The 26,529-nt window shown below is 39.1% G+C and overlaps 1 long non-coding RNA gene across 3 annotated transcripts in view; it reads left to right on the forward strand.

Moving 5' to 3' along the window:
* The window catches only part of LOC121817148 (uncharacterized), a 298,484-nt gene extending 272,357 nt beyond the window's left edge, over positions 1-26,127 (forward strand). For all 3 annotated transcript variants that reach the window (XR_009597166.1, XR_009597165.1, XR_009597167.1), the window contains one exon: positions 23,628-26,127. This is a non-coding gene — a long non-coding RNA (uncharacterized LOC121817148). The remainder of the gene's footprint in view (positions 1-23,627) is intronic.
* The last annotated feature ends 402 nt before the right edge of the window (positions 26,128-26,529 follow it).

Consider the following 26,529-nt stretch of genomic DNA (forward strand, 5'->3'; position numbering starts at 1 on the left):
GTATAGTGGACTTTTGGACTCAGAGGGAGAGGGAGAGGGTGGGATGATTTGGGAGAATGGCATTGAAACATGTATACTTTCATGTAAGAATCGAGTCACCTGTCTATGTCCGATGCAGGATACAGCATGCTTGGGGCTGGTGCACGGGGATGACCCAGAGAGATGTTATGGGGAGGGAGGTGGGAGGGGGTTCATGTTTGGAAACGCATGTACACCCATGGTGGATTCATGTCAATGTACGGCAAAACCAATACAGTATTGTAAAGTAAAATAAAGTAAAACTAAAAATTGAAAAATTAAGAAAAAAAAAACTAAATTCAAAATGGATTAAAGATCTAAATGTAAGACCAGAAACTATAAAACTCCTAGAGGAGAACAGAGGCAAAACACTCTCTGACATAAATCACAGTAGGATCCTCTATGATCCACCTCCCAGGATACTGGAAATAAAAATAAACAAATGGGATCTAATTAAAATTAAAAGCTTCTGCACAACAAAGGAAACTCTAAGCAAGGTGAAAAGACAGCCTTCAGAATGGGAGAAAATAATAGCAAATGAAGCAACTGACAAACTAATCTCAAAAGTATACAAGCAACTTATGCAGCTCAATTCCAGAAAAATAAATGACCCAATCAAAAAATGGGCCTAAGAACTAAATAGACATTTCTCCAAAGAAGACATACGGATGGCTAACTAACACATGAAAAGATGCTCAACAAGTTTCCAGTCTTAGATTTAGGTCTTCAATCAATGTTGAGTTTACCTTTGTGCATAGTTTTAGAAAAGACAGAGGAACTAGAGATCAAATTGCCAACATCTCCTGGATCATTGAAAAAGCAAGAGAGTTCCAGAAAAACATCTATTTCTGCTTTATTGACTATGCCAAAGCCTTTGACTGTGTGGATCACAATAAACTGTGGAAAATTCTGAAAGACATGGGAATACCAGACCACCTAACCTGCCTCTTGAGAAACCTCTATGCAGGTCAGGAAGCAACAGTTAGAACTGGACATGGAACAACAGACTGGTTCCATATAGGAAAAGGAGTACGTCAAGGCTGTATATTGTCACCTTGCTTATTTAAGTTATATGCAGAGTACATCATGAGAAATGCTGAGCTGGAGGAAGCACAAGCTGGAAGCAAGATTGCTGGGAGAAATATCAATAACCTCAGATATGCAGATGACACCATCCTTATGGCAGAAAATGAAGAAGAACTAAAAAGCCTCTTGATGAAGGTGAAAGAGGAGAGTGAAAAAGTTGGCTTAAAGCTCAAAACTAAGATTCAGAAAACTAAGATCATGGCATCTGGTCCCATCACTTCATGGGAAATAGATGGGGAAACAGTGGAAACAGTGTCTGACTTTATTTTTGGGGCTTCAAAATCACTGCAGATAGTGACTGCAGCCATGAAATTAAAAGATACTCCTTGGAAGGAAAGTTATGACCAACCTAGATAGCATATTAAAAAAGCAAGACATTACTTTGCCACCAAAGGTCCATCTAGTCAAGGCTATGGTTTTTCCTGTGGTCATGTATGGATGTGAGAGTTGGACTGTGAAGAAAGCTGAGTGCCAAGGGATTGATGCTTTTGAACTGTTATGTTGGAGAAGACTCTTGAGATTCCCTTGGACTGCAAGGAGATCCAACCAGTCCATCCTAAAGGAGATCAGTCCTGAGTGTTCATTAGAAGGACTGATGTTGAAGCTGAAACTCCAATACTTTGGCCACCTGATGCAAAGAGCTAACTCATTTGAAAAGACCCTGATGCTGGGAAAGATTGAAGGCAGGAGGAGAAGGGGACAACAGAGGATGAGATGGTTGGATGGCGTCACCTACTCGATGGACATGGGTTTGGGTGAACCCTGAGTGTTGGTGATGGACAGGGAGGCCTGGCGTGCTGCGGTTCATAGGTTCCCAAAAAGTTGGACACGACTGAGAGACTGAACTGAACTGAACTGATGGTGTTAAGAAGTGTTCTAATTTCATTCTTTTACACTAGCTGTCCAGTTTCTCCAAAACCATCTTTGGAAGAAGCTTTCTTTTCTCCACTATATAATCTTGCCCCCTTTGTCAAAAATAAAGTATCCATAGGTGCAGGGGTTTATCTCTGGACTTTATAGCTTGTTTCATTTGTCTACATTTCTGTTTTTATGCCAGTACCACACTTTCTTGATTACTGCAGCTTTGTAGTGTATAGTAAAGTTAATTTCTGAAACTGCTTTTTTCTATCTCAAGATTGCTTTGGCTATTTGGGGCCTATTGTGTTGCCATACAAATTGTAAAATAATTTGCTGTAGTTCTGTGAAAAATGGTACTGGTAATTTTATGGGGATTGCATTGAATCTGTAAATTTCTTTGAGTAGTATAGTCATTTTCAAAATATTGGCTCCTCCGATCCAAAGGCATGACATATCTCTCCATCTATTTATGTCATCTTTGATTTTTTTCATCAGTATCTCATAAGTTTCTTTCTACAGGTCTTTTGTCTCTCTAATTTTTAGGTATTTTAACCTTTTAGTTGTAGTGGTAAATGGAATTATGTCCTTGATTTAACTTTCTGACCTTTCATTATTAGTGTGTAGGAATACAAGGGGTTTCTGTGTATTAATTTTGTATTTTGTGACTTTACTAAATTAGTTATTTAGCTGTAGCAATTTTCTGGGGGCAAATTTAAGGTGTTCTTTGTAAAGCTGGTATTTGTCCTCTTAGAAGATGTTGCAATTACCCCTACCATTGAGCCTTTAGGCTGCCATAGAGCCTTCAGAATCTAGGGGTAGGCAGCCTCAGGCCAAACCCATCAGCAGAAAATTGTATTAAAGTTTTATGAACATGGCTCCGCCTATCAAAGCAAGACTGAGTTTTCCTGAAAGGCAGTTCCTCCCATCAGGAAATTTACACAAGCCTCTATCCACATCCATCAGAGAGCAGACAGAAGGAAAATGACAATCACAGAAAACTAACCAAGATGATCACACAGACCACAGCCTTGTGAGAGGTTTCACAGACTCAGTGAAACTATGAACCATGCCATGTAGGGCTATATAAGATGGATGGCTCATGGTGGAGAGTTCTGACAAAACGTGGTCCACTGGAGAAGGAAATGGCAAACCACTTCAGCATTCTTGCCTTGAGAACTCCCTGAAAAGTATGAAAAGGCAAAAACATATGACACTGAAAAATGAAGCCCTCAGGTCAGTAGGTGTCCAATATGCTACTGGAGAAGGGGGAGAATTAGCTCCAGGAGCAATGAAGAGGCTGAGCCAAAGCAGAATCAGTGTGCAGTTCTGGATATGTCTGATGGTGAAAGTAAATTCTGAAGCTGTGAAAAAAAAAAAAATATTGCGTAGGAACCTGGAATGCTAGGTCCATGAATCAAGGTAAATTTGAAGTGATCAAACAGGAAATGGCAAGAATGAACATAGACATTTAAGGAGTCAGTGAACTTAAATGGACGAGAATGGGCAATTTTAATTCAGATGATGATTTTATCTACTACTGCGGGCAAGAATAGCTTAGAAGAAATGGAGCAGCCCTTATGGTCAATAAAAGTTGGAAATGCAGTACTTGGGTGCAGTCGCAAAAAACAGAATGATCTCTGTTTGTTTCCAAGGCAAATCATTCAACATCACAATAATCCAAGTATACGCCCCAACCACTAATGTCAAATAAGACAAAGCTGAATGGTTCTAGAAAGACCTACAAGACCTTCTAGAACTAACACCAAAAAAAAAAAAAAAAGAAAGAAAGATGTCCGTTTCATCATAGGGAACTGGAATGCAAAAATATGGCATCAAGAGATACCTGGAGTAACAGGCAAATTTGGCCTTGGAGTACAAAATGAAATAGTGCAAATACTAACAGCATTTTGTCCAGAGAACCCACTGGTCATAGCAAACACCCACTGCCAACGACAACAGAGATGACTCTACACATGGATGCCACCAGGTGGTCAATTGTGAAATCAGATTGATTATATTTCATTTTATTTTTCACAGACAAAGGTGAAGAATCTCTTTACAGTCAGCAGAAACAAGACCTGGATTTGACCGTAGCCCAGATCATGAGCTCCTTATTGCAAAATTCAGACTTATATTGAAGAAAATACAGAAAACCACTAGCCCATTCAGTCATGACCTAAATCAAACCCATTATGATTATACAATGAAAGTAACAAACAGATTCAAGGGATTAGATTTGATAGACAAAGGGCCTGAAGAACTATGGACAGAAGTTTGTAACACTGTACAGGAGGCAGTGAACAAAACCATCCCCCCAAAAAGAAATGCAATGCAAAATAATTGTCTGAGGAAGCTAGAAAAATATCTGCAAAAAGAAGAAAAGTGAAAAGCAAAGAAGAAAAGGAAAGATAACCATCTGAATGCAGAGTTCCAAAGAATAGCAAGGAGAGATAAGAAAGCGTTCTTAAGTAAACAATGCAGAGAAATAGAGGAAAACAATAGAATGGGAAAGACTAGAGATCTCTTCAAGAAAATTAAAGATACCAAGGGAACATTTCATGCAAATATGGACGCAATAAAGGTATAGACCTAACAGAAGCAGAAGATATTAAGAAGGCATGGAAGAAGACACAAAAGACCTGTAAGGAATAAAAGCTCTTAATGACCTGGATAGCTACAAGGGTATGATCAGTCACCTAGAGCCAGACATCCTGGAGTTTGAAGTCAAATGAGCCTTAAGGAAGCATTAGTATGAACAAAGCTAGTGAAGTGATGGAATTCAAGCCAAGCTATTTCAAATCCTAAAAGATGATGCTGTTAAAGTGTGGCATGCAATATACCAGAAAATTTGGAAAACTCAGCAGTGGCGACAGGACTGGTAAAGGTCAATTTTCATTCCAACTCTAAAGAAAGGCAATGCCAAAAAATATTGTGAACACTGTAAGTTGTTCTAATTTCACAAGATAATGCCCAAAATCCTTCAAGCTAGGCTTCAACAGTATATGAACCAATTCCATATGTACAAGCTAGATTTAGAAAAGACAGAGTAACCAGAAATTAAATTAATAACATTGGCTGGATCATGGAAAAAGTATGGGAATTCCAGAAAAAAAAATTACTTCTGCTTTATTGACTATTCTAAAGCTTTTATGTAAATCATAGCAAACTATAGAAAATTATTAAAGAGATGGGAATACCAGACCACATTACCTGACTCCTGAGGAGTCTGTATTCAGGTCAGGTAGCCTCATTTAGAACTGGACATGGAACAACAGATTGTTTCAAAATTGAAAAAGGAGTACATGAACACTGTATGTTGTCATCCTGCTTATATAATTATATGCAGAGTACATCATGTGAAATGCTGGGCTGGATGAAGCACAGGCTAGAGTCAAGTTTGACAGGAGAAATATCAATAACATCACATATTCAGATGACACCAACCAAATACCAAAAAGTGAAGAACTGAAGAGCCTCATGATGAACATGAAAGAGGAGAGTGAAAAAATAGTTCAAAAATCAGCATCCCAAAAATGAAATCATGGCATCTGGTCCCATCACTTCATGGCAAATAAATGGGGAAGAAGTGGAAATAGTAACAGATTTTATTTTCTTGGCCTCCAAAATTACTGTGAATGGTGACTGCAGCCAAGAAAATAAGACACTTGCTCCTTGGAAGAAAAGCTATGACAAACCTAGACAGTGTATTAAGAAGCAGACACCTCTTTGCCAACAAAGCTTCATACAGTCAAAGCTGTGGTTTTCCCAGTAGTCATGTATGGATATGAAAGTTGGACCATAAAGAAGGCTGAGCACTGAAGAGTTGATGCTTTTGAACTGTGGCACTGGAGAAGACTCTTAAGAGTCCCTTGAACAGCAAGGAGATCAAACCAGTCAATCTCAAAGGAAATCAACCCTGGATAGTCATTGGAAGGACTGATGGTAAAGCTAAAGCTCCAGTACTTTGACCACCTGATGAAAAGAGTCAACTTGGAAAAGACCTTAATGCTGGGAAAGATTGAGGGCAGGAGGAGAAGGGATTGACAGAGAATGAGATGGTTGAATGGCGTCATCAGCTTAATGGACATGAGTTTGAGCAAGCTCCAGGGGATAGTCAAGAGCAGGGATGCCTGCTGTCCTTCAGTCCACGCAGCCATTAATAGACTTGACTGAGAGACTGAAACAGAGAACAATGTATCGTATAATGCCATCTGCCAAAAGTGAGAGTTTTATTTCTTCTTTTTCAATCTGTATTCATCTTTTTCTTCTGTTTTGCTGTGCTGAGGACTTCCACAAATATATTGAATAATAGTAGCAAGAGTGTTTACTCTTGTCTTGTTTCTGACCTTAGAAAAAATTCTTTCAGTTTTTCATCATTGAGAATAATGTTTGCTGTAGGTTTACTGCAGAGAAGGCAATGGCAACCCACTCCAGTACTCTCGCCTGGAAAATCTCATGGACGGAGGAGCCTGGTGGGCTGCAGTCCATGGGGTCGCTAAGAGTCGGACACGACTGAGCGACTTCACTTTTCCTTTCATGCATTGGAGAAGGAAATGGCAACCCACTCTAGTGTTTTTGCCTGGAGAATCCCAGGGATGGCGGAGCCTGTTGGGCTGCCGTCTATAGGGTCACACAGAGTCGGACACGACTGACGCGACTTAGTAGTAGTAGTAGTAGGTTTATTGTGTATGTCTTTTATGATACTGAGTTAGGGTCCTTCTACACCCATTTTTGGATAGCTTTTTATTTTGAATGGGCCTTGAGATTTGTTGAAGGCTTTTTCTCCATCTGTTGAGCTATTCATATGGTTTTTATCTTTCAGTTTGCTAATGTGGTATATCAAAATGATATATTTGCATATATTTATAAACCCTTCATCCCTGAGATAAGCCCCACTTGATCACAGTGCATGACCATTTTAATGTGTTCTGGATTCTGTTTAGTAGCATTTTGGAGGGAATTTCATCTATATTCATCAGTGATTTTAGCCTGTAATTTCTTTTTTGTGTGTGATATCTTTGTCTGGTTTTGGTATCAGGGTGATGGTGGCCTGGTAGAATCTGTTTGGGAGTGACCCCTTCCTCTGGAACTTTCCAGAAAAAGTTTGAGAAGCATAGGTTTTAGATCTAAATGTTTGATAGAATTTGCTTGTGAAGCCATGTATCACTGCCCTTTATTTTTGAGAGATTTTTGCAACAGTTTGTGTCAATTTCAGTATTTGATTTTCTGTTCATATGCTCTATTTCTTTCTGGTTAATTACTGGAAGGTTGTAGTTTTCCAAGAAGTTTCCCACTTCTTCCAAGGTTGTCCATTTTATTGTCATATAGGTCCTTGCAGTAAGCGACTATTTGCCACCCTTACGATGCTTTGTATTGTTGTTTCAATTTCTCTTTTTTCATTCCTAATTTTGTTGATTTTAGCTTCTCTGTTGTTTCCTTGCTGAGTCTGGCTAATGATCTGTCAATTTTGTTTATTTTCACAAACATCCACCTTTTAGTTTTCTTGATTTCGCTATTGATTTCATTTCTTTTTAATTTGTTTCTGTCCTCATTTTTATCACATTCTTTGTAGCTTTGTTTTCTTTTTTCTAGTTGATTTAGGTGTAATATTACACCTAAACACCTAATTGTTTATTTGATGTCTTTCTCTCTTCTAGAGGTAGGCTTTTACTGCTATAAACTTTCCTCTTAATACTGCTTTGATGACCCCATATGTTTTATGTTGTCCTGTTTCTGTTGTCATTTATTTTTAGTTTTGTTTTAATTTCTCCTTTGAGTTATTCAGTGACCTCTTGGTTATTTAGAAGCATGTCATTTAGCCTCCATATTTTTGTATTTTTTACAATTTTTTCCCTGTGATTAATATCTAATCTCATAATGTTGTGGTCAGAAATGATGTTTAATACCATTTCAATTTTCTTAAATTTATCAAGACTTGATTTGTGACCTAAGCTGTGATCTATCTCAGAGATTCATCCATGTGCACCTTAGGAAAATAGAGTGTATTCTGCTGCTTTTGATTGGAAATGCCCTCCACATATCAGTAAGGTCCATCTGGTCTAAGTGCCATGTAAGACTTTCTGTTTCTTATTATTTTTCTGTCTTGATGATCTGTCCATTCATATGAATGGGGGGTTAAAGTCCCCCACTATTATTGTGTTACTGACAGTTTTCCCTTTTATTGCTGGTAGCATTTGCCTTGTGTATTGAGGTGCTCTTATATTGGGTGCATATTTATTCATTTATTCTACTTTGTTTCCCTCTAGTGTATTTTTAATTTCAATTATTGTGTTGTTCATCACTGATCACCTGTTCTTTCAATCTTATATGTCCTTGTTAAACATTTATTGTATTTTCTTGATCCATGCCTCCACTCTGTTTATCTATGCCTCCATTGTATTTCAGAGATTTTGGATCAACTTTCCTATCATTACTCTGAATACTTTTTCATGTAGACTGCCTACTTTTTCTTCATTTGTTTGTTTGTGTGGGTTTTTATCTTGCTCCTTTGTTGCTGTGTGTTTCTCTGTCTTGCCATTTCATCTAACTTACTGTGCTTGTGTTCTGATTTTCACGGACTGCAGAGTCATAGTTCTTCTTACAAACAGAGTCTGCTCCCAGTGGATGGCATTGGATCAGTGCTTTGCCTAGCCTGTCGGTGTGGACTTGTCCCTGTTTGCTAGTGCCAGAGCTTACTGGACATTGGTTGGATCCAAACAAACATGGGCAGACATAACCCTAAGACAAGTGGTAAAAGTTGTCTTAAAACTAAACAGACAAAAACACAAAATGAAACTCACACACTCACATTCATGAAGAGAAAGAAAAAGAAAAAAAGAGAGAAAACAGTAAAGAAGAGAACAAACTAAAAATCCTTAAATAAAAACAAACACTGCAAAAAAAAAAAAACTACAAACTAAACTAGCAAAAAATGAAACCAAAAGAAAATCAAACACAGAAAGTAAACTGTAAAAGACAAAGAAAGCATAAAACAAGCAGACAAATATGATCATAGAAAAATATGTAAAAACAAAAGACAGATGAAAACAAAAGGAAAAATACAAAACAGCAAAGAAGTAAAGAAAAAAATGTAAAATATAATAAAAGATAAAGCAAAACAAAGGACAAAAAGAAAAAGAAGGAAAATGCAGTAAATTTAAAAGTACAATAGAAGTAGGAAAAAATAAAATGAAAACATATTTTTTAAACATATTTAAAGTAAAAGAATAAAAACTGAATAAAACTTAAATGAATAACAAAAAGTGAACAACAAAAGAGCAAAACAAAAAAGAACATGTCTATTTTTGAGAGAGAGGGAGAGAGTTGTAGTAGGAAGAAAATTTTCCTGTGGCCTCATCTGTTACTCTCTTTGCCCCCACTGTGAGCTAGAGCCAATCTGCCTATCTAGGAAGTCCTCCAGTATTTCTCGGAAGGTCTCTGGACCTGCTGTTGACACTGTGGGGCCAGCTCAAATTCTGACCTGGACTTACTCTAGCTTCTATTTGTATCCAAAGTCCACAATGGCCCCCAAAGTTCACAGCCTCAAATGTGGGAACACTTGTCTGTTCAGATATTCCACAGATGCAGGGTTTACCAAGCCAACTGTTGGGATTTAATCTTTTGCTCTTTCAGCTGCATGTGAGAATTCCCTTCCTCTTCAGTCACATAGCCCTTGGTCACATAGCTTTGGTTTTGGGCTCTCACTTCCCTTTGTATGTTGCCCTCCTGCACCTGCTCCCTGCCCAGACAGGAGGTGGTGAAAGCATAGGCTAAGCTTTCTCACTCAGCCTGGGGAGAGGTAGGAATGTCTGAGGAGTTCCTCACACCATTGGAATGTGTAAGGAGTTCCTGCAGCAACAGAGGCTGGAGAGGAAGTTGCTACAGCCTGAGGCAACTGTGCATTTTCCCATAGGAGTTGGCCCTTGATCGCAGTTTCAGGCTGCACAGATTCCCTGGAAGCCATGGACAATGACCTGCACTTGCTCAGCTTGGTGGCAGTGGTAGCAGCCATATCACCCACCTCTGTGGCTGGAGATAGCAGCTGAGATTTGCACCACCTCTGAAGCTCACATAGGCAGTGCCTTGCCAGCTGTGAGCACATGGTGTTAGAAGCTCCTTTCTCGGCCTGTGCCTCCCCTCACCATGCTGCAACAAGGATCTCTTGTCTCTCTGACAAGCCCAGAGTTCTTCCTGGACTGATTCAGCTGTGTCCCCTCAAACAGTTTTTATATCAGTCAACCCTAGTTTTCTCCAAAGCTTGAGCCTCAGCACCCATCACACGCCCATGCCAATGGGCATGCAGACAAGTGTCATAGTCTGGGAGCTGCTGGTCTCTAGATGGTCCTTCCTGTTCCCACCATTGAGTGGGGTGTTCTAGTGTTCAGAAACTTTTTCTCCCTCACAGTTTGTTCCAGAGGTACAGGTTCTGTCCCAAGTCCTTTGTCTATTTTCTTTTTCTTATTTATATTGGAGATTAGCTTGCTCTTTTGGAAGTCTGAGGTCTTCTACCAGCATTCAGTAGGTATTGTTCCACATGTAGATATATTTTGTTGTATTTGTGTATTGGAAGGTGATCACCATGACTCCTCCGCTATCTTGAAGGTCCCTTCAGGGATTGTTTCCTTAATTTCTCTTTCTGATCTATCATTGCTATTGTATAGGAATGCTATATATTTCTGTGTATTGATTTTATATCCAACAACTTTACCAATTCATTGCTGAGCTCTTATAATTTTTTGATAGCCTCTTTAGGATCTTTTTTAATGTACAGTATCATGTCCTCTGCAAGCAGTGACAGTTTTACTTTTTCTTTTTCAAGTGAGATTTGTGTTATTTCTTTTTCTTCTACGATTGCTGCAGCTAAGACTTCCAAAACTATACTAAATAAAAGTGGCAAGAGTGGATATCTTTGTTTTTATTGTTCCTAATCTCATAGGAAATCCTTTCAGTTTTTCACTTTTGAAAATGATGTTTCCTGTGAGTTTGTCATATATAGTCTTTATTATTTTGAGGTAGATTTATGTTCACTTTCTGAAGATTCTTTGTCATAAATCAGTGCTGAATTTTTTCAAAAACTTTTTCTGTATCTATTGAGGAAATCATATGGTTTTTATTCTTGATTTGTTGATGAGAATAACCTCAACCACATTGATTGATTTGCAGATATTGAAAAATCCTTCCATCCCTAGGACAAATTTCACTTTATCATGGCACATGAACTGTTTAGTGTGTTGGTAGATTCAGTTTGCTAGTATTTTGTTGAGAATACTGAGGTCTATGTTCATCAGTGATATTGGCCTGTAATCATTTTTGTGTTATCTTTGTCTTGTTTGGGTGTCAGGGTGATGTTGCCCTTGAAAAATGAGCTTGGGAGTGTCCTTTCCTCTGCATGTTTTGGGGAGTTTCAAAAATATAGGTTTAACCTCTCAATAATATTTGGTAGAATTCATCTGTGAAGTTACATGGTCCTGGACTTTTGTCTGTTGGGAGTTTTTGAATCACAGTTTCCATTTCAGTACTTACAATTAGTCTATTCATATTTTCTGTTACCTCTTGGTTCAGTCTTGGAAGGTTGTACTTTTCTAAGAATTTGTCCATTTCTTCCAAGTTGTCCATTTTATTGGTGTGTAGTGTCATGTAGTAGTCTCTTATGATCCTTTTGATTTCTGTGGCATGTGTTATAACTTCTGTTTTTTCATTTCTAATTTTAATGATTTGAGTCTTCTCCTTTGTTTTTCTTGCTGAATCTAGCTAAAGTTTATCAATTTGTTTATCTTTGCAGGGAACAAGCTTTTAGTTTCATTGATCTTTGGTATTGTTTTCTTCATCCCTATTTCATTTATATCTACTCTGACCTTTATGATATCTTTCCATCTACTAACTTTGGGTTTTGTTTGTTCTTTTTCTAGTTGCTTTAGGTATAAGTTTACATTGTTTATTTGACTTTCTTTTTCTTAAGGTAAGAATTTTCTGTTAAAAACTTCCCTCTTAGAACTGTTTTTGCTTCATCCCATAGGCTTTGGATCATTGTATTTTCTTGTCATTCGTCTCAAGCCACTTTTAAATTTCCTCTTTTATTTTTTCAGTAAGAAGAAATACCAATAATCCATTGGTTATTTAATAACATTGTTTAATCTCCATATGTTTGTGTTTTTTACAGTTTTTCTCTTGTAAATGATATCTAATCTTATAGCACTGTGGTCAAAAAAGATGGTCAGTATGATTCCAGTTTTCCTAAATTTGTGACACAGAGTGTGATATGTCCTGAATAATGTTCCATGTGCAATTAAGAAAGTGTATTCTGCTGCTTTAAGATGGAATGCCCTATAAATATCAATTAAGGCTATCTGGTCTAATATGTCATTTAAGGTTTGTGTTTCCTTATTAATTTTCTATTTGGATGACCTGTTCATTGGTGTAAGTGAGTGTTCAAACTCCCCTTTTTATGGCTGGCAGTGTTTACCTTATATATTGAGGTATTCCTATATATATTTTAAATTGTTATAACTTCTTGGAATGATACCTTGATCATTATATAATGCCATTCCTTGTCTCTTATAACAGTCTTTATTTTAAAGCCTATTCTGTCAAATATGAATATTGCTGCTCCAGAGTTACTTTGATTTCCATTTGCATGGAATATCTTTTTTCATCCCCTCACTTTCAGTTGTCATGTGTCCTTAGATCAGAAGTAGGTCTCTTTTCAGGAGCATATATACAATCTTATTTTTCTATCCATTCAGCAAGCCTATATCTTTTACTTGGAGCACTGAATCTACTTATATTTAAAATAGTTATTGACATGTATCTTCCTACTGCCATTTTCTTGATGGTTTGGTTTTAAATTTGTAGGCCTTTTTTCTTACATTTCTCTTTTACTTTCTTCTCTTGTGGTTTGATGACCATCATTAGTGTTATGTTTGTGTAGTTGTTTCTTTTCTGTGTTTCTATCTGTTGTAGTTTCTTGTTTGTTTGCTTGTATTTCTCATTTCCCCTGCCTAGAGCACTTCCTTTAGCATTTGTTGTAATGTTGGTTTTGCGGTGCTGAATTCTTTTAGCTTTTGCTTTGTACGATTTTGTTTTCTCTTTTAGATCTGAATGAGACTCTTTCTGGGTAGATTATTCTTGCTTTTACATTTTCCCCTTTCATCACTTTAAATATAGTATGCCATTCCCTTCTGACCTGCAGAGATTCTGCTGAAAGATCAGCTGATAAACTTATGGGGATTCATTTGTATGTTATTTATTGCTTTTCCCTTGTTGCTTTTAATTTTTTCCCTTATGTTTAAGTTTTGTTAGTTTGATTAATACATGCACTGACATGTTCCTCCTTGGGTTTATCCTGAAATAGACTCTTGGGCTTCCTGAACTTGGGTAACTATTTCCTTTCCCATGTTATGGAAGTTATGAACTATAATCTCTTCAAATATTTTCTCAGGCCCTTTCTCTATTTTTCTTCTTCTGGGACCCCTATAATTTGAATGTTGATGAATTTAATGCTGTCCCAGTAGTCTCTTAAATTGTCCTCATTTCTTTTCATTTTTTCTTTTCTTTATTCCATTACACAGAAGCAGTCACCACCATCCTGGCCTCCAGGTCATTTATCAGTTTTTCTGCCTGAGTTATTCTGCTATTGATCCCTTCTAGTGTATTTTACATTTCAGTTATTGTAGTGTTCATCACAGTTTGTTCCTAAGTTCACCTAATTCTTTGTTATGCATTTCTTGCATCTTCTCTATTTGTGCCTCTGTTCTTTTTCTGAGATCTTGGTTCATCTTTATTATTACTACTTTGAATTCCTTTTCAGGTAGACTGTCTATCTTCTCTTCATTTAGTTGCACTTGTATGTTTTTAATCTTACTCCTTCATCTGCAACATATCTCTCTGTCATCTCACTTTGTCTTACTTTCTGTGGTCTCCTATCCGCTGACTGCAGGATTGTAGATCCTCTTGCTTTTGGTTTCTGCTCCCTGCTGGGTAGATTTGGTCTAGAGGCTTGTGGTGTTATCGCCTCATTAGGAGTTTTGACTGGTGTCATGGTGAGCAGAGCATGCCTAGGATTTTGAGGGGAGCCTCCACTTTGCTCTGTGGTTGTCACTGCCTTGTCAAGGGTAGGATCAGCTCCCTCAGTGATGGAGTAGAAGTCCCCAGTTCTGTTTTTTAGCCCTGTTTCTGATCTACAGTGCAAGGAAGACAGGATTGAAGTACTCCTACTGGGAGAGAAGCCATGAAGTATATCTCCTTAGGGGCTATTCATCTGTGAATGTGCTCTGTTATGTCCCTTTTTGCCAGTTCTGCAACCTCACAAAGTATATGGCTGTTGGCACTTCAGTCTTGGCTTCACCTTAACTGTGAGTATGTGAGCAGTTTACCCCATGACTTTCTGGCATTGTTTTCATCAGGCCACCAGCACAGACCCACTGAGGCTGTGTTCCAGTACTGCAGTAACTGTACACCTGGATATGCTGTAGAACTATGGAGGCAGCTCTTTCTCTGGCCCAGGCCCCACCACAAAGTTCACTGCTGCTAAACCCAGAGCTGTCTCAGCTCTAGGAACACTTGTTGTTCTTTTGGATGTTTAGAAGACACTGAATTAAGGAAGCCATCAGCAGAGGGCTAACTCTGAAGTTTGTGCAACTATGAGGAGATATTTTAGCTCTTTTTCCTTAGTCACATGGCCTCGGGGGCTCAACTGTGTTTTCAGCCCCACTTCTATGTGCGGTCCTCCCACAAGAGTCTGCTCCAGACATTCCTGGAACACACAAGCCTGTTAGGCAAGAAAGGGGAGAGGCAGTGATAAGGGCAAGTGCTCAGGTGGTGTGGGGGCTGGACAGTGGTGATGATGGTGAGAGTGTGCAAGCTAAGTCCAGTTGGGGCCCTCCGTGTGCCTGTGGTGGCAGAGGCTGGTCCGTGTAGAGAAGTCACAATGGCAGCCCTGCCCTTTGTGTGTCACCCAACAATGCCACTTGGCTTTTATGGCGGTCTGAGCTTCCTCTATGAGCACTCCTGATTGCAGAACTCCTTACTCCCATACCCTCAGGCTGTCTCCTCACAGCCAATTGTAGTCCCCTTCATGGTCCTGCTCTCCAGTCTCCACATTCCAGCCCCCAGCCCCCATGTGCACGGGTGGACCCCTGTCTCAAGCTGGGACCTGTAGAACTGTGGCATGGACCATTTGTGTAGTTTTTACTCTGTCCTGCCTGCCTGCACAAGACTGGTTGCTATGTTCTCTGGGTCCCCAAAGCTCTCCTTCTGTCCCAACTAATCTCCCTGCCAGTAAGGGAAGGGGCTTCTCCCTTTTCTCTTGTTGCTTTTTTTTTTTTTTTTTGTCCTTTACATTTGATAGTTTAATTATAATATATCTCAGGGTAGCCCTGTTTGAGATCCTTTGAGCCTCATGAGTCTGGATATTCATTTATCTCTCCAGTTTGGGAAAAATTTCAGCCACTGCTGCATTAAATATACTTTTGCTGTCCCTTTCTCTTCTCATTCTATGAGTCCTAAAATGCAAATACCATTTCTTTTCATCATGACTCATAATTTCTGTAGGCTTTTGTCTTTCATTTTTATTCTTTTTTGTTTTTGCTTTTCTGACTGGATAATATCCAGTGTCCTATCCTCCAGGTTGCTGATTCTTCTTCATGAGTCTGCTTTTGAAACTCTTTATTGAATTCTTCAGTTATTATTATTTTTTTAATTTAAATTTATTTATTTTAATTGGAGGCTTATTACTTTACAATATTGTATTTGCTTTGCCATACATCAACATGAATCCACCACGGGTGTACTCGTGTTCCCCATCCTGAACCCCCCCTCCCACCTCCCTCCCCGTACCATCCCTCTGGTTCATATTTTTAATTTTAGGGTTTGTATTGTTTCCTTTTGATGGTTGCTGTTTCTTTGTTGGACTTCTCATTTTGTTCATTATTTCCTTTCTTAATTTCATTTAGTTTTCTGTTTTCTTTTAGTTCATTAAGCTTCCTTAAGAAGGTTATTCTGAATTATTTGTCTAACAGTTAATGTTTTCCATTTCCTTACGTTCAGTTATTAGAGCTTTACTAGTTTCCCTCGGTATGTCATATTTATCTGATTCTTCATGATTCTTGATTTCTTACATTGTATCTGTGCATTTTAGTAATCAGGGTCCTCTTCCAGGCCTTACAGATTTGCTTTGACAGAGACATTGCTTCACCAGTCAGCTCATTCTGGGTTTCTATGTGTCTGTTGGTAATGTCATGGGCAGGTGAGGTTTGCAATTATGTCATATTTGGGGATGAAGCAAAGCTCTGAAGACGAGGATGGGGATGTGTCACTGAATGAGAACAGTTGGATGTGACTGGCCAGCTTGGTTCTGTACCCAAGTAAGGCTGTAGGATAGATCTTCATGTGCTTGATTCTTTGGTAAGGCTTACTGGCTGGGACTTGATACTATATCCAGTAGTGAAACAAGTTACAAATTAGCTTCCCTGCTCTGGCACGACAGCAGGACAAAACCCAGGCCCTGTACAGATCATTATTTGGGGACTCAAATCAGATCAGAGTATGCACTGAATGTCTCAGTGAGGTGAAGCTGATGGTTTTACTCTGCAGAGTGGGGAAGTCCATGGGGTATGCTCTGTTCAAATAGCACCATGTGGAAGGATGTTGAATATACTAGGCAGCTTCCCTTATTCTCTGTTTAAATTCTCTCATCAGAGAGGCTGAAGGCTGTATTCTAAAATGAGTGGGTCTGTGAATTAGTCACTGCCTGGCCAGGGGGAGAAGCAGCTCCAAATCCAGGCTCTATGTTATCTTAACTAAAGCAATCTTCCTCCCCAAGTTTCCTGATCAAACAGAACAGTGGTTTTTCTCTGTAAACTATAGGCCCCACCTGCTCTCCTCTTTGCTTGAGTGCCACAAGGTTGCACAGCTTTCAAGACTTGTTACCAGCCCTGTTGGTCATATGGGGCAAAAAGACACTCTCCACAGGCTATGTCAGAGCTTCCTTGCTTGCGCAGAAGGAGGAGAGACTGCCTTATGCTACACTCATTTTCCCAATTAAGCTATATAGTTAGGAGAAACTGGAAGTTACTCTCACCCTTGGCTGTGAATTCATCTCACTACCTATTTCAAGCTTCATACTCATTACTGGCTTTGCTCTGAGGACAGTAAACCCTGCCCACCCACCTCTTGACCTGACCACCATGGAGCCATATTTCTCCCAGGAGTTGTCACTAGCCCTTTTTGTTAGATGAGGCTAGAGAATAATCTCAAACAGCAGTTGGGCTGTGATTTAGCTCCTTTCCTGGACACGCAAGTGAAGCTCTAGGGCTGGTAAAACTCATTTGATCTGAATCAGGCAGATCTGCACCCTGCTAAGTTCCCTGGTCAGAGTAGTCCCCTGATTTGCTTCTGCAGATGAGCAAAGCCACAGATTGGGATTACTACTTGGACATGGAAGATGTGAACTCAGTCTGGCAGCAACTGTGTGCTGGCTGTTTCAATCCCTTACCCTCTTTTCCTTCATAGTCAGATTTCCAATAGTTGAGCCCCATGGATTTCCCTGCAATCCCTATGTTGCAAGATCAGAGTAGAGGATCCCATAAGGTGACCCACAATGCTGGGGAGGTTTGATGTGTCTTGGGGTTCTCTTTTCTTAACAGAGAAACTGGAGGCTCAGTAGACACCTCCTCGTGTGCTGTGCTGGGATGGGGTAGGAGAAGAATGGTCATTGTGTAGACCAAGACATATGTAGAGTCTGTCTTCGTTTCTGTGGAGCAAAAGAATGCCTCAGATTTATCACTATATTAAATTCTCCCAGTGATATCTTGTTCTTAAATAGTTGTTACCCTTCTTCTTACTTCCTATGTGGCTCAGGGATTAAAGTGTCTGTCTGCCAATGCAAGAACCTCAGGAGACATAGGTTCAATCCCTGGGCTGGGAAGACCCCCTGGAAGAGGAAATGGCAACTCACTCCAGTACTCTTGCCTGGAGAATCCCCATGGACATAGGAACCTGGAAGGCTACAGTCCATGGGGTCATAAAGAGTTGGACACAACTGAGCATGCACACACAATTTCTTCTGAGGGGGAACAAAGTGAGAAACAACCTTTGTCACTATTGTTACAGAATTAAACTTGGGTCATTCATTCACGTGCCAACACACACACACACAATCTACTGACATTGGATTGTAGTAAAGAAAAAGTACAGAATTTATTGCAAGGCACCCAATGTGAGGCTGAGAAAGAAAAATGGTCAGCTCATGCTCAAAATACATGAACTTCCCTGTGGCTTTCAGGGAGTTGTTAAAAAATTAAAATGGAGGAGAAGACTGCGGGATTTGTGATCAGCTCATGAGCATTCTTCTGACTGGCTGGTGGTGAGGTAACTGGGTGATATTTCAAGAGTCAGCATCATCAACCTTCTGATTCCAACCAATCTGGAGTCTACCTGCTTTGGTCAGCATGCAATTAACTTCATCCACGTGGTGAAGGTTTTACTATATGCAAAACAACTCAAGAATATGGCTCAGGACATTATCTGTAAACCTTGAGGAGGAACTAAAGATCTTTGATTTTGTTTTATGGCTAAAATATTATTTTGCCTTGCTTTACTGTTTTCCTTTCTTTCTCCATTTTCTCATTCTCTGATTAAATTTGCTCTTTGGAACTTAGGGAAAGCCAAGGAGGTTAAAGCATTTCTAGAGACAAGAGACAGGTGACACAGGAGTTCTACCCCCAGCAAGGCCCCACAGTGCCCTGCTCAATTTCACCATTTTCCAAATGATTATTGAAATACTTCTCTCCAGAGGTCACTCTTTAGTTACAATTCACATGGACACAAATATCTTTAGATTATTTTTGTCAACTAAGAGTAATCTATCCACAAGCCTCTTACCCCAATTTTATTGTCACCAATTTTACAGCCACGGTTCTTTCACGATCCTATCAAGACATACCATTGGCCATAGCCCGTGAATCCATATATAATTGAATATATGGGCATTTTTATATCCCAGGAAAAAGAATGATCAGGTGTCCTGCCTATATTTCTCCCCCAGGAAGACTTCCTTTTACTGCTGTTCTTCATGATGTCCCAGAAATGGACCTAGGTGCTACAGCTCTCCACTTTTGAGTGTTGTCTACATGTGGTACAGGACTATCTGTAGACCTATTGCATGTCTTTTCACTCTCTGTCAACTGATCAGAGTTACCCTCCATTATGAGACAGGTATAAATTGGGAGAGATAAAATGATGCGTAGCCAGATTAAAAACTTTAAGCACTTAGTCCATTTCATGGAGTTACTTGTGTTCTCAATACATACCCTGACCTGATCATGTGTACCACATTTTTTACATGATGTATGATTTTCGTGTGCTCCCAACTTAATGACTTCGTCACTCATATACCACTCAGTCCATGATGGGGAACTCCAGTTGCATGGTAATTTGATTGCTCATGGTCAAGCATTCAATTCCTGGTAAGCCCAGTAACAGTGTAAGGATTGTTTCTCTCTGTTCAACATGTCTAATTATTAGAGAAATGAAAATCAAAATTAAAATGATGTATCACTACATGCCAGTCAGAATGGCCATCATTAAAAATCTATAAACAATAAATGCTGGAGATAGTTGGAAGAAAGAGAACTTTCCTACTGAGTTGTTGGGAATTGTAATTGTGTAGGCTGGATGGCATCACTGACTCGATGGACATGAGTCTGAGTGAACTCTGGGAGTTGGTGATGGACAGGGAGGCCTGGCGTGCTGCGATTCATGGGGTCACAAAGAGTTGGACACGACTGAGTGACTGAACTGAACTGAATTGTAAATTGGTGTAGCCACTATGGAAGAACAGTATGGAGATTCCTTTAAAAACTGAAAATAGAGCTGCCATATGATCCAGCAGTCCCAATTCTGGGCATATATATGGACAAAACTATAATTCAAAAGATGCATGCACACTTATGTTCATAGCAGGATTATTAGAATAGCCAAGACATGGAAGCAATGTAAATGTCCAACAACAAATGAATGGATAAATAAAATGTGGCATATAAATATATACAAACACATGATGGAATACTACTCAGCCATAAAAAATAATTAAATAATGCCATTTGCAGTAACCTAGAAACTGTCATGTTAAGTGAAGTCAGTCACAAAGGAAAAGACAAATACCATATGAAGTCACTTATATGTGGAATCTAAAATATGACACAAATATCCTTATTTTTGAAACAGAAATGAACTCAATGGTATAAATAAGAGACATGTGATTGCCATGGGGGAAACAGGGTGGTGTAGGAACAGGGTGGATTAGGTCTTGGAGATTAACAGATGTAAACATTTTTAAGTGGAATGGATAAACAAGGACATTGTGTAAAATAGGACATTGTATATAAATGTCTTATAATTAACCTAGGCAGAATATTAAAATGCATCACTTTACTAACAAAAGTCCATATAGTCAAAGCTATGATTTTTCCAGTAGTCATATATAAATGTGAAAGTTAAACCATAACAAAGGCTGAGCACCAAAGAACTGATGCTTTTGAACTGTGGTATTGGAGAAGACTCTTGACAGTCCCTTGGACGTAAAGGAGATCAGACCAGTCAATCCTAAAGGAAATCAACCCTGGATATTCGTTGGAAGAAATAATGCTGAAGTTGAAGCTTCAATAATTTAGTCACCTGATTCAAAGAGCCAATTCATTGGAAAAGACCCTGATGCTAGGAAAGATTGACGGCAAGAGGCGAAGGGGATGACAGAAGATAGGATGATTGGGTGACATTTCACCAACTCAATGGACATGAGTTTGAGCAAACTCAGAGAGATAATGAAGGACAGGGAAGCCTGGTGTGCTGTACTTCATGGGGTCACAAAGAGCTGGACATGACTTAGTGACTGAACAACAGCAACAACCATAAATCATAATGAAAAAGAATATAAAGACAAAAATAAAAAGTTATTTCTCTTAATTAGAGTAAATATTTGTAGATGATATCAGTGTCTTTTCCAAAACCTAAAACATATGTGGAGTAAAAAAAAGCTCTAAAAAATAAAATGTCAATGAAACTTCTAGAACTATTGTGAAGTGGCTCAGTTGTGCCCGACTTTTTGTGACTGTAGACTACCAGGACTGTAGACCACCAGGCTCCTCCATCCATGGGATTTTCCAGGCAAGAACACTGGAGTGCGTTGCCATTTCCTTCTCCAGAGGATCTTCCTGACCCAGGGATCGAACCTGGGTCTCCTGCACTGCAAGCAGACACTTTAAAATCTGAGCCACAGATTATGAACGTAAAATATGAAGCAGCCTCCTGAAAATTGTTCAAGGACTATCTGTGCACTCCCTTGTAACATCCTTAGCTAGAACTCTGCTAAGTCAATTTAGCAAGGGTCTCTAATCCTCCATGTATGATTACTTTCTGTATCTAATCAGGTTTCTCCTACTGCACCATCCACCAGGTGATGTCTGGGAAACCTAACATGACTTGATCAAGAATTAAACTAACCAAAATCCCCTTACATCCCATGAGTTTTCCTAGTAATTTTTCTTCTGCTACTCCCTCCGGCTTCTTTTGTATGCATTCTTACCTGTACAATTATATCCTCAGAATTTAACTTGGTTCAATACTGAGAATTCTCCTATCCTATAGTTCAAATAAGTCCGTTTTTACTAACTTATTGTTTAGTTTAGGGCTTTCTCTGGCAGTAATCAGAATAAATCACCCTAGCCAGTACACAAATCTCCTTCCTGCTTGTTAATTCAGAAGTATGAGGAGCCTACTGTGGCTAGGTGGGCTCCCATTCAAATGAATCACTTCCATCCAACTTCCATTCAAATGAATCACTGTTTTGTCTCCTGATGGAAGTATTCCATCTTCTGAAGCTATTATCTCTAGGCAGCAGAGCACAAATTTGAGGGACAGGAAGCAAATATTGTGCTAGTATCATTTCCATGTCAGATTCCTAGACCTGTGGTCCTGGATATAAGAGAAACAGCACCATATGTTGAAAACTGATTCAGAGCATGTACAACTGCCTGGAGAACCTTACTAGAGCCCTGCAACCTATGCCTACCTAATTGACTAAGCAGTTGAATCTTCTAAAGGCCTATCTACCATTCTATCAATCAACTGCTTCAGAATGGTGGGGAACATGTTATGACCAGAAAATTCTATGTGTATCGACCTATTGCTGCACTTCTGTTGATTACAAGTGAGTTTCTTGATTAGAAACAATGCTATGCAGAGTATCATGACAACAGATAAGGCATGCTATAAATGCATAGATGGTTGTTTTATTTGAAGCATTGCATGAAGGGATGGCAAACCTATATTCGGAGGAAGTGTATATTTCAGTAAAGACAAAGCACAAGCCATTCAATGATGGAAGTAGTCCAATGTAATCAACTTGACACCCGGTACCTGACTAAACATGTCAGAAAACCTATAACAGGAATGAAGTATTGCTACCTGCTGCTGTCATTTTGGAAACTTAGCTTTGATGAGTGGAAATCAGTATCGTTGAGCCCTTACATAACCCCCATTCCTACTATAATTGCTACTTTATTAATGAGTCTTTTGGGTAATGACAGGGGTTCTGGAAAAAAGCTGACTGGTATCCATATATATTTCTCCTATCCACTTAATTGTTGAAGTACTGCTCTGCTGAGGTCACACAACATACACACATATTTTGTTATTTTGCTCACTGAGAGAATTGTAGTCACCTACTTCTTGCCAAAATTCACTGGTCACCAATTTCCAATCATGTGCAAGTCCCTGACCACCAAGTCATCCTATTGGCCACAAATCATGAATCAGCATGATTTAAACCAGGCAATCCTAAGGGAAATCAACCCTGATTGTTCATTGGAAGAACTGTTGCTGAAGCTGAACCTTCAATATTTAGGCCACCTGATGCAAAGAGTCAAGTCATTGAAAAAGACCCTGATGCCAGGAAAGACTGAGGCAAAATGAGAAACGGGCAGCAGAAGATGAGATGGTTAGATAGCCTCACCAACTTAATGAACGTAAATTTGACCAAAATCCAGGAGACAGTGGACAGAGGAGCCTGGTGTGCTACAGTCCATGGGGTCACAAAGAGTAAGACACAACTTAGCAACTGAACAACAGCAACACGAATCAGTGTATAATTGCCCTTCTGGCCATCTCTCTTTCCAAGCAACGTGAACAATCAAGTGACTGCTTGAAATTCTACCCACTAAAGAATTTCTCCTTACTCCTACCTTTCATAAAAGTTCCAGAGAAGGGATGTATGGAGGCAGCTCTCAAAATTTTGTGTCTTCATATTGTATAGAATCATCATTAAACAAGGAAAGTGTTTTTCCCTTCTTTGTCAACGACCTAAAGAAATTTTCCTAGAGGTCATAATTGCAGTTTGAGACAGGGTAAATTATGTAGCAAGAGTAAGTACCATACACATTTGGGCCTCTTCTTCATGTGATTTACTTGTGCTAACAGGACATGCCCTTACCCAATCACATATGTAACACTTTTATTTAAATATAGTAATTTAGTGCACTCCAAACTTTATAAGAGTAACACTCAGTCCATGATGAACAGTGCTAGTCATATGGTAACTCAGTGCCCCATGGTCAAGCATTTAGTATATCAAGAATGTATATTGTCACCCTGCTTATTTAACTTATATGCAGAGTATATCATGAGTAATGCCGGGCTGAATGAAGAAGCACAAGCTGGAATCAAGATTGCTGGGAGAAATATCAATAACCTCAGATATGCAGATGACACCACCCTTATGGCAGAAAGAGAAGAGGAACTAAAGAGCTTTTTGATGAAGGTGAAAGAGGAGAGTGATAAAGTTGGCTTAAGACTCAACATTCGAAAACTAAGATTATGGCATTCGGTCTCAATACTTCATGGCAAATAGATGGGGAAATGAAGGAAACAATGGCAGACTTTATTTTCTTGATCTCCAAAATCACTGCAGATGGTGACTGCAGCTATGAAATTAAAAGACACTTGCTCTTTGGAAGAAAGGCTATGACAAATCTATATGGTGTATGGAAAAGCAGAGACATTACTTTGCCACCAAAGTCTGTATAGTCAAAGCTCTAGTTTTCCATAAGTCATGTATCGGTGTGAGAGTGGGACCACAAAGAAGGCTGAGCACTGAAAAACTTATGCTTTTAAACTGTGGTATTGGAGAAGACTCTTGGGAGTCCCTTGGACTGCAAAGAGATGAAACCAGTCCATTCTAAAGAAGATCAGTTCTGGGTGTTCACTGGAAGGACTGATGCTGAAACTGAAACTCCAGTACTTTGGCCACCTGATGTGAAGAGCTAACTTGTTAGAGAAGACCCTGATGCTGGGGAAGCTTGAAGGTAGGAGGGGAAAGTGATGACAGAGGACAGGATGGTTAGATGGCATTACTGATTCAATGGACATGAGTTTGAGCAAGCTCCAGGAGATGGTGAAGGACAGGGAAACTTGGCAGGCAGCAGTCCATGGGCTCCCAAAGAATCGAACACAACTGAGCAACAACAAGGCTCAATAACAAGACAAGTCTACCTTCTACTTGTTGAAAGTAGGCTGGATATTTGTGGATTGTAGCAGCACCTTGCACCAACATCCTAAAAGACTGCATTGTGCTTTACTTATAAGGGCTGCCAAAGGCTCCAAACAAAATATCTGCAAATGAAGCTTCCAGAATTACTGGGTCTTCTGAAATATATGTCCCAGTGATAAAACAGCTTGTACAGTAAGCTAGACCGGCTCCAGAGCCTTCTTTTGTTTTGGACCCTACTAAAAACTAGCAGATTTTCTGGTCATTTGATAAATTACTCATTTAAGAAGTACACCCAAATGAATAATATTTTTTTTGTCTCAGAAATGCAAGGTGGCCCACTAAAACTGTGCTTCTTTTGGTTATAGTAAGGACCCTCTGAAAAAATCCTATACTTCACCTTAGAAGGGGTTTCTGGACAATTTGTAAATTACTGAACTCTTAGAAATTTTGCTGAAGTAATAGGTCCTGAATTTTAATTGTATTTATTTCATATTCTTTGATATACAAATGTCTTGTCAATGATTCTAGAGAAGTTGTTATTTGTGCTCACTAGGTCCAGACAACAGAATGTTTTCAATGTGATTAACCAATGACATATTTTGGAAAGGAAATGTGATAAGATTCCTGTAAAACTAGGTGGTGATATATAACTAGGGTTAATATGCCTCTTAAGTGGAAATGTGAAGGCTTTCACTGGCCTTGTCAACTAAAAGGAGAAAACATTTTCATGTGCTTTATGGAGAGTTATGAGTAAAATGTATTTCCAAAAAGATTAATAACTTATGAGAAAAATGGCATCTGGTACAAAAGCTGCAGTAGGAGCTACCATCTGGTTAAAACTGGTTAAATCCACTGTCTTTCTCTCAGACCCAATTGTCTGTTATACAGTCTAAATGGAAGAGCTGAATTTAGATTTGATGGGAATCACCACCCTTGCATCATGCAGTTCCTTGAAGATAGCTTGGATCTCTGCAATCCATGCTAGAATGCAAGGATTTTTCCGAGGGAGAGCTACCTCTAATGACTTTCATTTGGCCTTTCCCACTATAAAAACCTTCATGAGATAGTTAAAGCTTAGGCAGGCAGTCCAAGACCCTTATAGGAGGAGAAGGCAAACATTCCTTTATCCATTATTTTGCCTAGTCATGTAGGTCATGTTTCTTTTAAGCTCTGTACTGGTATTGCAACAATATATCTTGCTGAGGACCCAGCCTTTTTTAGGTCCATAACTAATGATTGCACAACACAATATATCTTACTCATGGGTATGCTTTTCTTAGACTCTATGTTAATGATTATAACTGACAAATCTTGCCTGGAAACCTGTTTCTTAACAATATATCTCACCCAGAGGCACGTTGCTCAGAACCTGTTCTTCCTGGTTAATCTTGTGCTGAAGTTATCTCAGGATGTATGCCTTGGGAAAGAGTCTGGTGGAACTCTTACAACTTTGAGGAATTTTTTTTAAATTTATTTTTTTCTTTTTATCTGTTTTCAGCACCCAGTTGAGAAGTATACAATGCCCTCTTAACTAGTGAGGGTGGGTTCTCTCCTACCCTTTTCAGAGCCTTTTTCTGGACGCTTTTTCTATCCTTTTCACTCCAATAAAACCTTGCTACACAAAACTCTGAGTGTCTGAGACTGCATCTTTTGGGTCCCAGAGTGAAATTTTCTTCCTCAGAGACCACGAATACCGGCACTGCTCACCATAAGCTGTCAATCACTATGAAGTTCAGACAACCAACGTGGGGATTCTGCTAGCTCTGAAGTATTTCCACCTCATTATGCATTTTAAAAATGGGAAAATAACAAAAGCATGGGTTCAGAGAACTTCTGGACACATATTGAGTTGAACACTTGCTGAAATTTCTATGATTACTTGACCCCCAATCTGTCACAATGATATTTTGGGTGTCCAGGGGGAAAAAACGTCATTTCAGAACTGTGTCCAGCAGTCCGTGAAAGTTCTAATTATTTTCTTTTCTCCAGTACACTATCTTGATAAAAATCAGTACATGTTTTGAGGG

This window comes from Ovis aries, chromosome 18 (assembly GCF_016772045.2).
Source record: "Ovis aries strain OAR_USU_Benz2616 breed Rambouillet chromosome 18, ARS-UI_Ramb_v3.0, whole genome shotgun sequence".
NCBI classification, from domain to species: domain Eukaryota; kingdom Metazoa; phylum Chordata; class Mammalia; order Artiodactyla; family Bovidae; genus Ovis; species Ovis aries.